A 13444-nucleotide genomic window follows, 5' to 3' on the forward strand; every position below is an offset into this window, starting at 1 on the left:
CTTTCTGGTTGTGCAAACTAATCTTCAACAACAGTGTACAGTTCCTCAATCGTGAAAGAGAAAGGAAGCAACATTCTCTCCTTTTGTTCTGCCATAGAAAGCTTCTGAAAATAATGATCATGATTATGAAGACTATATGCCTGAATTTGACCTTCTAAACCTTCAATGTCTTTCTCAATGTCCTCAACAACTTCATCCAAAAATTTCATCTTATCCTCTGCCTTGCAGTCAAATGATTTTAGATAAGAAGACAAGGACAAAGAAAAATTTTCAACTGTTTCTTCATTAATATGATGATCATTCCACTGTTTGAAACCTTGAATTGAAGGAGAGTTTGCCACCGCATCTGATCTATCCATCCATTCCTCCAAAAACATAAACCAAAAGTCTTCAAATGACTTAATGGATTTGGCAGGAAAGCTTTCAATCCACTGTTTGCATTTCCCTTGAAATGAATCATAGAACAACATAATGCAAACATCTTCATTTTTAACTCTAAGAAGCTCGATAAAATCGCAAAAATCTGATATATGCTTCAAGGTTAAACTCAAATCTTCTCCATTGAATTTTGGACCATTCCTTAGAAAATATGCATCCTTGGGAAAATGATTTGGGAAACCATGAATTCCTGAAAAATTTATGCATGCATACCTTGAAATAAGAATGGTAGCATCTGGGTCCTTCATAACTCCAGTGGAATCACCATGAATCTATGAATTTCGAATTTTTCAACAATGGAGTCGCCAAGGTAGATTTGCAGCCTCAAAAAACCTTCTGAGCTCCTGCTACCTTCAGAAGTTCAGCTTCATGATTTCGGGAATGAGTAATCTTCAGGCTCCCGGCAGACGCACCAAAATGTTATCTCAAAATCAGGCCCTGGAAGGCTGCAGACCAGGAAGACTTCAAGTAACTATTTCAAACCAACTTTTGGCTGAGGCTTAGCCTCCTCAACCTGAGAGGGCTCTCTCAAAGGTTAATGATTTTGATAAAGATTAGATGGCTAACTCTATGAAACAAGTATGAAAAATATGAATGGTGGCAACAAATTAAACAAAACTATCCATTGGGCTTATGGAGTCAACAACACCTCAATATAACAATGAACTCAACCTTACATAAAAGTCAAGGCACTCAGAATTTAGCTATTCAGAACATAACTCATATAGGACCACAGTTTATAAATGCATACAGGAAATCAGAGCACATTCAGTGAGTTCTGAGTGATTATACATCTATACCACTGTAAAAATTATGGAAAGAACAAGATTACATATTCTGAACAAATAGAAATCCCTCATGAATCCTGAGAAGTAAAGTCCAGCATCTATTATTGAAAATGAGTCATACATATGCCAAATACAAGCTGTGTCGTAAAATTTCCAACCTTGATTACATTGTTGTTTCAGCTATATATAGAGTTTTTATTCTAACTGATCGAGATTCCTCCTCCAGCATGATGGGAATTCGAAAACTACTTCTAATGACACCTATCAACCATTTAACTAATTAATAAATACAACAAAGTGATAACTGGAGTTTTCTTAGAGATCTAAATCAACTATGACTCTAACTCCATTTTACATGCATGATGGCTTTAATTAAAATGATCCTCGTTCTTTGACATCTGCTCCCCTTTAGTTTGGCTGTAATGGATGTTCAAAGCTCCATGTTTGATCTTTAATGACACATCCTTTCCAATACCCTGAAATGTATGAAACTGTCCCTGTGTATCGGTCTTTAGTCTGCCTTAACATGTCCGGATCCAACGAAGTATATCCTTTATCTTTTAATTACCCCAAAATGGAGCAAACTGCCACGTCTTTGATGTGTTGTCCACCGTTCGCATACGTGAAAGCCAAAACTTTTGCAAACTGTAACCGTTTCACATATCCTGAAGTGTGATAAATATGAAATATGCTTCCTTTATGACAAAAATCCAAAGTTGGATTCGAATGCATATTATCTCCACGTGTCTTGACCTGGTTAACTGTTAGATAGCTTCAGATGATGCCTTGTATGCCTTTTAGATGTTTCCCTTTCAAAATTCCCGCTTATAATTCAAAACTGCTTGATTTGCGTAAAAATCATCACCTACAGCAGTTTCGTAGCGCGCTACGAAACTGCTGTGTAATTTCAAAAACACAGTCTTCCTTTCATAGCTAAATGATCGCCAGTGTTCATGGCTTAAGCACCTTACTCCCTTGATTGTTTTGAAAAGATTTGCTTGCAACTTTTCAAGAAACATATATTTCTCCTGAGGAAAAGATGCAATGACATCAATAACACCATTGACTGTTCCAAATATAACTGTATGAAGCTGGCTGGTACCTCACTGGCTGATTAATGGATGCATTGCCTGTTTGCCCTTTATCAGTTGCAATAGCATTTCCAGAATGACCAGCTGAATCAGGTGCTCCACAAAGAAATAGCCCATTCCCCCATGTAACACTTTCTTCAATGACATTCTGACATCAATATCATTCTCTCCAGGTCTAATCACATCAAACTCAAATCCTAACTTCTTCCCTGCCTTTTAAAATTCACTTCACACAGCTGGTGCTTTGGCCAAAGGTATGGGAACAACTTGTAAATGAGCATGATCAGCGATCCTTAGATTCAATTACTTTTCAAATACAATCATTGCATTTCCATGCTTCCTGAAAAAAAATCTTTTAAGAGTATGCGCAAGCCTTTGTAATTCACTATCTACATCTGGAGGCAGGGAAAGAGTAGAAGGTAAATGTTCAAAGGAAACTATCAAAACATGTTCTTCAACTAATGAACTATTAATTGTACATCAAAAGACAATCCTATGGCTGAGAACTGAATTCCATAGGTGTCCACGAAGACTCAGCACGCATTAGATGCAGTTTTTCAACAAAAGGCTCCAGAATTTTTGCTTCTTCCACTGGGGCAAAGACCATACAAATACTAAGCTCTTGGACGGCTTCTCCATAGTGTCTGCTACGGTATAAAAGCATGCCATGGTCTCTCCGCAATGCCCAATTATGTGGTTGAAGAATGAGAAGCCTCTCGGATGACATAATGGACAATCTCAATTCTTGGGGGCGCAATGTTAAAGCATTTGAGTTATCAAACTTGCTGGGCTGGTCAGAAGTATGGTGCACTGGTCGAAGAGGAGAAGTTAGCAATAAGCCAGGATGGGCCCTTGATGCATGCTTCCAATAAAGCCTTTTTAGATTTTCCAAAGCAACTTCAATTATGTCTCTGTTTCATCCAAGCTCAATATCTGGAAGTGATCTGCTGTTCAAATCGAAAGCTTTTGATCCAGGATGTTTAACACAACCACCATTTACTTTAGCAAACCAGCTTTCTCCTTCAGATAGTTGAAAAAGCTCCTCAGTGTATTCAGTTTTGGGCCATATCAAAAATTCTTCCCCAACACGAGCTCCTACAATAGTAACTCCAAGTCTTCGGAAAACTTCAATATATATTATGCTTAGCATTATTCCACTTCCAGATGCAGATTTTAGCACTTGATGCAAGTATGACTGCTTTGGATTTTTAAGAAGAGATGACCTAGTAAAGCCTCGTAAATAAAAAAGAACAAAATTCACCGCCTCCAAAACTTGCAACAAATGGCACCCAATTTCTTTTCATACTAACTCTGCTTCCACTTGTTTTGCTATAATGTCAAGCTCAGACAACCGTGCTGTAATGCTTCTACCAGCTAGCGGAAAGGCATCTAAGCTTGCCCATTCGTAGGTAACCTTTGACAGACTGGGACCTTTGACAGACTGGGAGCTTCTCGCCCCTCCTTTACAACTGCTCGAGCATCCATATCTCGATTATAAGACATAAATGCTTCATCCTCAACAGCAATCAATAACATAGCCTTTGCAAGAGAAATCTCCCTATCTTTTAGACCAAAAGAAATCTCATCACAAAACTTTTTGCGTGCATTCTTGGTTTATTGAAACTTCACATATCCACACCATGACGACTGACTTTGTCCTTTATATTCCCATGTAGAAGCAGAATGGGATGCAATGAAACATGAAACTTTTCACCTGGAGCTCTGACCACAGAAAAATTGGATACAGAGGTACCCATCTTCATCTTTACCGGAGGCTTGAGGAAATCTTCCTTATTTGTATCTACAAGTGTACAATGGACTAGCTCTGGAACAGATGAAAAAGAAGATGACAAAATCATCACAAGCCAAGAAACTTTCAACTGCTTGAAATAATACTACGCTCCTTCAGAAGGGAACCCAAATTCTATGAAACTTATCGCCAAATAAGAAACCCTTCGCTTATAAAAAGCATCTACTAAACTCGGTTTCAAATACCTTGGCTAGCGCGCAGTAGAAATTGTCCCCTACATTCACTACAAGATGAGTATCTAGATTAGGGCTTGACAAGCAAAACCAACAGGGCTGATGTGTATTAGACACTGTGTTTCTCCTTTTCTTTCTGGCATCTAGGTCATGGCTAAATCTGTCGTCATCCGCTTTATCGCATCTACCCTTTTTGACAAAATCAAAGCATATGCAGGGGGAAGCAAATCACTACACCTACCATCATCTGAACTATGGCGAAACTTGCAGTCTGCACCTCTTTCACATTTACCCTTACTGATAAAATCGAAGCATGCACCTTCTGAGAACGGATCTTTGTTACATACAAACTGCTGAGGCTGATTGGCGAAAGCAGCTTGTTCTATTGGTTCATTTTCTTCCTTTCAGGCATGAGTCTCGAATTCTTAGTAGATATCCATCAACAGAAATAGGCAGAAGGACACCCCAGTCAACAATGGCTTCAACGCGCTCCACGCCACTACATTGAGGCCCTTTCCCAGGCGGTCCAATCCGGGTATTGTTAACATTAATAATGTTATGGCCTCTGCTGCTGCAGTGTACCCATGATGGCCACATTTAGACTGCAATTCTCTTGAACCATCATCACGGAGCTCCCTTTTGTATAACTGAATCTTTTGATTGATGCCAGCAAGCAACTTTCCATTAAATGCATTCAGATCGTAAACAGAACCCTTTGTCTCCTTCTCAGCAACAACTGCAACATGTGCCAGTAGCAAGACACCTAATGACCTAAAACACAGCGGATTCTGATAAGTATGACAGCTGGGTGAGATTTGCTATGGATCAGCACAAAATCATCTAGACCGGGCTTCTGCGCTACGAAATCACATGAAACATGTTGTGCTGCGAAAACACCTAAAACTGACTTATGCGCTACGAAATCACTTAAGGAGCTTTGTAGCACATAATAACCTTTGAACAAAGCTGACACATGGAAATTGTGTGAATTATGAGACCAGTGGTGAATGAGGATGCATAGTGGACTCCTAAGACTCAGACTCTAAGGCAAACAAAAACTCAAAACTAGACTAGCACTGAATTTTTTTTTTTTTTTACCATCCAACTAATGTGAGCGGTTTTTTGAAATTAGAATTCTTCAGTGATAACAGATGGTCTGATTCTTTGGAGCTCAATGAGACTTTAAACCTATTAAACAAAACCTTATCACGCTCGCTTTTTCCACAAGCCTTTGACTTCCCCATGAACCCGATAGAAAACTAAACTATGATTAAAAGATTTCTCGATTTTGAAATTTAAAATAAAACCCATTCACTTTTCAACACGATATATGTCAGATCTGTTGCCTTCAAGCAGATGACCCTGATTAACTAAGGTTTTAACTCCATTTTATAATTTATCGTGTCTGATTTTGAATTAACCCTTGCGCTTGTTAACTGCACGATTACCGTCGGATTTGTTGCTTTCCAAGTTGACGGTTTAGATCTTCTCGTGGGTTTCTCACATTCAAAAGCCATTAATAATATAAAATAAGTCATTTCTTTCAAATTTCCACATTTCCTCTTATTTCTGCTATAACACAATATTTGATTTTTTTCCATTTTTGCAATAAAACTGAAAATAAAATTAAAAGGACAATGGATGCTACAACATCTAGCTCCACCTGGGGATAATGCTTTTGCCATAGAAGCACTAAGAACCATAAATCAGTGCCTTCACCTCGGGCATGGAGTCACATATTTCTTAGCTAATTTAAATTATATGGAATTTGTGCAATTAATTCACTCCGGTATCTACAATGATAGGATTCTTGTGCTTCAGAATTGGAAGTAATGTTTGAGGTACTACCCATTGACAGGCAGCTGTAAAGATTCACCATCAAGATTCTCCAGGAAGACTGTATTATTTGTCCTTGCATCTATGATTTTGAATGGGCCATACTAGAGAGAATAAAGTTGTCTCTTACCCTTCATCTTTGATTGATACATAATCAAGTTGTCTCTTACCTTATCCCTTCTTTCACTTAATTCCACTACCTTATGCATCCTTCTTATCAAAGCATTGTGTTCTTCTTTTGCCTCCTGAATCATTGTGATTACAGGCTTCACAAGCCGACTTGTGAATAGAGCTTGAGTTCCATACACTAACTCAAAAGGTGATTTGCTTGTAGACCTTCTTTTAGTTACTCGAACAGTCCCATAGAGAAAACTTCAAATTTGAATCCCAATCTTTCTGATTCTCTGTAATGGTTTTCTTAAGGATCTTCATCAATTTTTTGTTAGTGGATTCAACCAATTCATTTTCTTGTGGATGATAAGCTGTTGAATGAGATAAAACAACATTATACTTCTAACGAAAAGAAACAAACTTGCTTGAACTAGAGACTTGAACATTGTCTGTTATGATTTTGACAAGGCATCCAAATCTGCTAAAAATATTTTCCTCTAAGAACTTCATCACCACCTGGTCATTTTCCCTTTTAGTAGGTATAACTTCTACCCACTTGGTGAAATAATTAGTAGCTGTAAGAACCCACTTGTGTTGTCCACTTGAAGGTGGTTTAATCCCTTCTTTCAAGGGAATCTTGTGCTGAATAATTCTTACATCATATGTTTTGAGACCCTCATAAGACTAAGCAAAAACCTCAGTGTATTCCCTGAAAAGCTTAATATATCTCTTCTTATAATTAAGTGGAACTTCCTTGAACAATTTGATGAGCTTGGGCTCCTTCTGGGTTCTAATATTGTGATCTTGAATCTGTTCATCCTGTGAAAGGAAACCAACACCTGTTCCTTCTTTAGAATAGGCTCCATCAAAGAAGCACTTCCACACCCCTTATGTTTGCAGCTCTGTATTTACACTGGTTGAAGTAAGCTACCTCTGGTTATCTTCAGCCAACTTTGCATTGTCATGCAGAATGAAACAAGAAAAGTCATATTTTTCTTAGCTATATATAGGTGAATTAGTTGCTTCATTATTTGTGATTGTTCTAATAAATCTTTTTTCTCTATACAATCTTCTTTCTTCACCACCAAAAATTGGTATAACAACATAAGTAAAATCTAGTTTCAAAACACCACCCAATTTAGCCCCCCATGCCTAGATAACGACATTCTAAACCTAGCAGGGATATCTGATACCACTACATCTATTACAAAGCTTCTAGCTGGGATCTGGGCTAGTGACACCACCATATCATAAATGACCCCCAGACACTTGACTTTATTTGAATAAAAAGAATATAGGTCTCTGTAAGGTTTAGTAACTTGTAGGTTTAGTTGTTTCATCACTGATAATGGCATAAGGTTATGTGAAGCTCCTGAATCAAACATACAATTATGCAAGAGGAAATCATGAATCAATAAAGAAATGTAGAAAGGAGGTGTTGAAGAATCTACCTCCTCCACATGTGGACCAAAAACCACTACTGGTTTATCTTCTTGCAGATTCACAGTGTCATTTACATTCACATTCTCTCTTAGATTGATAAACTTAGCAATCTCTCTCTAATAAACTGGTGTTTTGACCAACTTTGTGAGGGGCACTTGAATTCTGTTTTTTTCTAATTATTTAGTAAGACTAAACACATGAACCTGTTTAGTATTCCTTTCATTTTCATCTTCACTTCTCTTCATCACTGAAACCTCTTGTGGAATGGAAACAAGTTTTTCTAAAGGAATTTTTTCACTTCTATCTTGAGAAGACTCACCTTGAAGTATTTGAGTCTTGCTATTTGTACTCTGTTGTTGCTTTCCTTTATTCAATTGTTTTGCAGGCTGTGGTTCTTGTGGAGTCGCCTTTTGTAAGGGAGTTGGTTGCTCACCTTCATTTTCTTGAAATCTAGATCTTTTCCTTGATCTCAAGTATTATTTCTTATGTAATTCTGCCTGCATAAAATCATAAAACTGCGTCCCATAATCATCAATTTCATTCTCATCATAAATGGCATATGTTTCAATATATTTTTCTCCCTCAACATCTAGTTCATCTTCATCTCCTGCATATAATGTAAAATTATGATCATCATGGTCCCTAGAATGCTCTGGTACTCCATCAGGATCTGCCTCTAAGTAAAGTGGTGGTTGAACCTGATCTTGATCTTTTCTCTCCTTCTGCAAAATTTGTAGAGGTTGTCTTCTATATTGAGGATTAAAATTTATGTTTTTCTATACTTGCCTCTGAAAATTCTTACTCTCTAATTCCAATTTAATCAATTTATTAGAAAAAAATTTAATTACATTATTCATATCCTCTAATGTTTGATCTTGAGAGGATTCCACTTTAGCCTTTCCCTTATCTTGAGTAGGTTGTGCCTCTGGTGCTTTACCTTCAGCCAACATATTTTTGTCTATTTCTAAGGCTTCAATTTTGATCTGATCAAGGGTTATGGATCTTCTCTCCCTCAATGTGAACCCAAAATCTGATTCAAAAGCCCCTGCAAAAGTTATTTTTTCATCAGCAAGAGGGGGCTTAATCTCCACTAGAAGACTGTTGTACAATTTATTAAACCTTTTGATGAACTCCACAACACTTTCATCAGATTTCTTGTTAATAACATTAAAATCTGTGAGTGAATACCCATGGTCTCTTTTCTCTCCCCATCTCTGGGTGAACATGCACTCCATCTCTTCCCATGTAGGAATAGAGTTATTAGGAAGCCCTTTAAACCATTTTCTTGCTTCTCCATCCAAGTATTGCACAAAAAGTCTTAAAACAACATCCAGATGTTCAACATTTAGATTTTCTGCAAAATTACAAAATATTGCTATATGATTCTCTACTTTTTGTTCATCCTCCCCTGTGAAATGAGGAAGAATATTCAAGTATTCTTGTGGCATTTGATTCAACTGTTGTGGAAATTGAATAGGTGCATACCTATTCATCAAGAATGCAGGTGCTGCCATGTTTTCTCCTGAACTTACTAAACCTTGAGTGCCAACAGATGTAGAACCTGAATGAGGAGTAAATGAAGTATGAAAAGGTGGAAATGTAGTTATAGGTTCAAGTTGAATGACTATAGCAGATACTGAGAAAGAAAAAGACTCTAAAGACTATTCTTGACAGTTGGGTTCTTGAAATGAAGTGGATGTAAAAGGTGACTCTTGGTCAATAAAAGATGAATTTTTGGGTGAAATATGTGTTGAACTGTTTCCAGGTGTAGACAGTGTAGGACTTGATATAAGTGGAGTTTTTGGCCTTCCAACCCTCTTGGAAACTAGCCTCTCAGGGACTGAAAGGGCTTGAACTTTCTACTGTGAGGTATCGACCTTGTATGGGGCCTTTTTGGAGCTAGAGTTATTATTTTTTGGTCAATACAGCCAAATATTTCCTCCTCACTGAGCAACTAGAGGAAAATATTAAAAACCCAAGGAAAAGTGTTCTTGTCTTCTCTCCCTGGCAACAACACCAATTAATGTTCCCCCTTAAGAAACCAATTTCCTAGATGTGTAGAAATTGTGCTTAAGACATTAATGTTTATTGTTTATGTAACTTAGTTGTATGTTTTATTCTCAAATGAAGGACCTGAAAGACCTGGTTTTAAACACTTAATACTTAAGTGACACGAAAGTCTCAAAATGCCATTTGATTGCTGAATATAAACGCTGAATGAATAATTCTTAGAGAAGTCAGAGACAATATGTTGTTTTACACATAAACTATTATTTGTAGCACTTAAAGAAGTTAAAGACAATATGTTGTTTTACAGAGAAACTATTATCTATAACTTAGAAGAATTGCAGAGGTAGGAGTTTTAAGTATAGGAGCGCTCTTTTAAGGAAATTTAACTTCATTCACATAAGCAAACAAAGACTTGTAGCTTCATTACCATACTTAAAGGAAAGAAGACATATGATGACACATAATAGATAAGTTACAAAATCATACCCAACAATGTGTGGAAAAATTCTAATTCTTTCACTAATCAATAATTTTATCAAGAATACATTGGACTAGTCTCCAAGTTCTTCAAAATTCGAACCCTTTCTCTGTAAATTTTCCTCTTTTTATACATTATGAGATAGTTGGTAATCACCAAAACTATCAAACTGCTTAACTATTTCCTAACTGTCTAAAGTAAAAGTTATTACAGAATATTACAATGGAGGGTAAAAGACACCTCATTATCCTCAAGAAAACAAAATAACGAGAGGTAACAAAAATTAGAAGGTGATGGCTATTCGTTGTTCGAATCTGTGGCTTGAGTATGTGGTCTGAGTGTTATTTTGCAAGTTGTAACGCTATAGACGTCCTGATGACAGTTAGACTATTTTAACACAACAAACTGCAACTTTACAAGAACTCCACACATGGACTTGTGGGTTATGGGCCTACGTCCATATTAGAAGTGTTGTGATTGACCAAAACACAAGGAAACACTACCAATCACCATCACCAATAACCAAAGGAATTGAGCTCCAGTTCATTACATATCGGGTCCACTTGAGCCATTAACCCACATGCACATTTGAGCGCGATCACCGTCTGATCACCCATTCAATGGATGGTCTGATCCTTCGGAACTCAACGAGACTTTAAACTTGTTGAATAAAACCTTATTGTGTCCGCTTTTTCCAAAAGCCTTTGACTTCCCCACGGACCCGATAGGAAACTAAACTGCGGTTAAAATATTTCTCGGGTCTGAAATTTAAAATAAAACTCATTCACTTTTTGACGTGATATCCATCGGATCTACTGCCTTCAAGCGGACGACCCTGATTAATTTCGGTTTTAACTCTATTTTATAATTTATCACGTTTGATTTTGAATTAACCCTCGCGCTTGTTAACCCCACGATTACCTTCAAATCTGTTGCCTTCCAAGCTGACGGCTCAGATATTCTTATGAGTTTCTCACATTCAAAATCCATTAATAATATAAAATAAGTCATTTCTTTCAAATTTCCGCATTTCCTCTTATTTCTGCTATAACACAATATTTGATTTTTTTCCATTTTTGCAATAAAACTAAAAATAAAATTAAAAGTACAATGGATGCTACAATATCTCCCATCATATTTTTCGGTTAGCCAAACTTTCGGGTGACCAAACCACATTTCCATCATTCTTCTACACTCACGCCATTCATCAAAACTGTCTTTATGCATACCCCACCACGGTGCAAGGGTAGCATGCAATGCCAAATCCATCACATGAAAGTGATGCTTCTTAGGTACTTCACTTTCAAATGCATCCAAACATTTATCCACATCAGTCAAACCATCGTAATAAGGAAAATTCCTTACCTCAGATGATACACAGTACAACGATTTAGTCATCATATTACATCGCAACATAGATACTTCATGCAACCTATTCTTCCAGTGTTCCAATTCTTCATCAGAATATGATGTACAAGAACTTTCGTAGTCCCATGCAATATGTCCATCAGCTGTCGGATTAACCCAATATTGGTCTCAAACTATTATTTTATAGATTTGGTCCAAATCATCATCACTTTCTTCATAGTCATGGACTAGTTCAGTATAGCATGGTCCTTTTACAGGGTCCAATGGTACTACTACGTGGAGCGATTTTCTTTCAAACAACATCGTACATGTCGATGGACCAATCAATTCCTAGGAGCGTGGGGTATGGATTGCTGTCATCAACAATCTCTATTACTTCAAAATCGGCCAATGTGCTTGCACCTTCTATATCTGCAATCACTCCATGCAGTCTTCCCATAGGGATAATCTTCTATTGATTTTCCATTATCAATTGAATCGGAGACCATTGTAGCGCAGGTCTCCATTTTTTCACGTGTATGTTTAGGCAAAACATTCCCATCTGACCCCAGATCCAAAATAACTTGATCCATCTCATAGTCTCCTATTTGCGCAGTAAGCCTCATCTCGCACCCTGTTCTCGTCTTGTGTTTGCCTATCTTTCTGACTACGCGGTGTCCTTTAGGAGCACCTTCCTTACCAACACACTTATTTATCAGTTCTTGAAGCCCTTTGACCGCCTTGTTATTGTGAAACAACTTCATACAAGTTTTCAAGAAAGTGGTAAGCATGGATGGGTCAAATTCTTCAGATAGCTTGTCCTGAATTCCTAAGGTAGAAGCCTCAGCGAAGCTTTTGTTTGCTTCCATGAACATTTCCTTCACACATTCTATATCAAACCCAAACTCCTTTTCTTGAGCCTTGCAAACCCACCCACTTTCTTCAGGTTTATTTCCTTTATCATCACCAGTCATCATTCTATTTTACAGCACAATTTTCACATTGTGATCCTCTTCACGGGGTTCATCCCTCATCATCTGTAGATTCTGGGTAGGCTGCTAAGGCTGCGCCTTCTTCTCCTGCATCTTCTTTATCAGTATAGGGCATTATTCTATCTCGTGGTTAAACTGAGTGCAGTACTGGCACGACGGTCGCGTCTGGCTTGTACATTCTGACGTGTAGTGTCCTCGCACTCCAAAATTGTAGAAAATAACTTGTCGTCGACTTCTACCAGGTCCTCCTCCTCCTCAGTCTCATCCACACCCCTGATATCCTTCGCGCTCCCCCAAAGCCTTGATCTGAAGTCTGAGTCTTTTTTTTTGCATTTGAAATGAGGGCATTCTCTCCATCATCAATTCATAGCTACGACAGTTACGCTCATTGTGGCCCACCGATTTACAAAAATTGTAGAATAATTGTTGCGGAGTTTGTACAAATTTCTATAGCAAATGAAAATGATCCATTACATGTTTTCCAGCTACTTGATAGATAGCGCACCAGAGTGCTGGCCTTGCACTAGGTCCCATGGCAGCCTCATGTCTCAGGGGCATTGGCCCTCCCCCTGTAATATAATTCACAAAAACAGGGCAGTAATCTTTATCATGCCCTTGGCTCTTACATTTTAGGCACCAAACTTCTTCGCGCACCTCTGGTCGAGCAACTTTTTCCTTCTTCAATCTCTACAATTCCAAGTAAAGGTTCTGCAACTCCACATGAATCTACTGCACTCCCAAAGTAATGTCCTCAATAGGTGTCTCATGTAATCTCATCGCGATCTCCAGTGCTTCTGCCTGAGTCCATATCTTTTACTGTGATAAAGCAACCCTTAGGTGGGGCAGCAACGAAGCTACAAACCATTCACGGTGCTGACTATTCCTTAGATTCATGTTATCTTCATGGATCTGGTACTTCAGTCTCTG

General features: G+C 37.8%; 1 pseudogene; it reads right to left on the reverse strand.

Moving 5' to 3' along the window:
• Positions 1 to 2810: 2810 nt before the first annotated feature.
• Positions 2811 to 3925, reverse strand: LOC149155865 (uncharacterized; annotated as a pseudogene).
• Between the last annotated feature and the right edge of the window lie 9519 nt (positions 3926 to 13444).

The sequence above is a fragment of the Pinus tabuliformis genome, chromosome 9, assembly GCF_031772625.1.
Source record: "Pinus tabuliformis cultivar Carrire ecotype Pingquan chromosome 9, CPIR1, whole genome shotgun sequence".
Classification (NCBI taxonomy): Eukaryota; Viridiplantae; Streptophyta; class Pinopsida; order Pinales; family Pinaceae; genus Pinus; species Pinus tabuliformis.